Source organism: Bison bison, unplaced genomic scaffold (assembly GCF_000754665.1).
Source record: "Bison bison bison isolate TAMUID 2011002044 unplaced genomic scaffold, Bison_UMD1.0 scf7180017864310, whole genome shotgun sequence".
Classification (NCBI taxonomy): Eukaryota; Metazoa; Chordata; class Mammalia; order Artiodactyla; family Bovidae; genus Bison; species Bison bison.
The window spans coordinates 105,024-106,045 of NW_011494882.1; positions in this window are offsets into that span (position 1 = coordinate 105,024).

Genomic DNA, 1,022 nt, shown 5'->3' on the forward strand with positions numbered 1-1,022 from the left:
TTCAGTTCGCTGATTCCTAGAATGTCAACATTCACTCTTGCCATCTCTTGTTTGACCACTTCCAATTTGCCTTGATTCATGGACCTGACATTCCAGGTTCGTATGCAATATTGCTCTTTACAGCATTGGACCTTGCTTCTATCACCAGTCACATCCACAGCTGGGTATTCTTTTTGCTTTGGCTCCATCCCTTCATTCTTTCTGGAGTTATTTCTTCACTGATCTCCAGTAGCATATTGGGCACCTACTGACCTGGGGAGTTTCTCTTTCAGTGTCCTATCATTTTGCCTTTCATACTGTTCATGGGTTTCTCAAGGCAAGAATACTGAATTGGTTTGCCATTCCCTTCTCCATGGACCACATTCTGTCAGTTCTCTCCACCATGACCTGCCGATCTTGGGTTGCCCCACAGGCATGGCTTAGTTTCATTTAGTTAGACAAGGCTGTGGTCCTAGTGTGATTAGATTTACTGGTTTTCTGTGAGTATGGTTTCAGTGTGTTTGAAGAAGAGATGGCGAGAATACACAGAAGAACTGTACAAAAAAGATCTTCACGACCCAGATAATCACAATGGTGTGATCACTGACCTGGAGCCAGACATTCTGGAATGTGAAGTCAAGTGGGCCTTAGAAACATCACTACAAACAAAGCTAGTGGAGGTGATGGAATTCTAGTTGAGCTATTCCAAATCCTGAAAGATGATGCTGTGAAAGTGCTGCAGTCAATATGCCAGAAAATTTGGAAAACTCAGCAGTGGCCACAGGACTGGAAAAGGTCAGTTTTCATTCCACTCCCAAAGAAAGGCAATGCCAAAGAATGCTCAAACTACCGCACAATTGTACTCATCTCACACGCTAGTAAAGTAATGCTCAAAATTCTCCAAGCCAGGCTTCAGCAATATGTGAACCGTGAACTTCCTGATGTTCAAGCTGGTTTTAGAAAAGGCAGAGGAACCAGAGATCAAATTGCCAACATCCACTGGATCATGGGAAAAGCAAGAGAGTTCCAGAAAAATATCTATT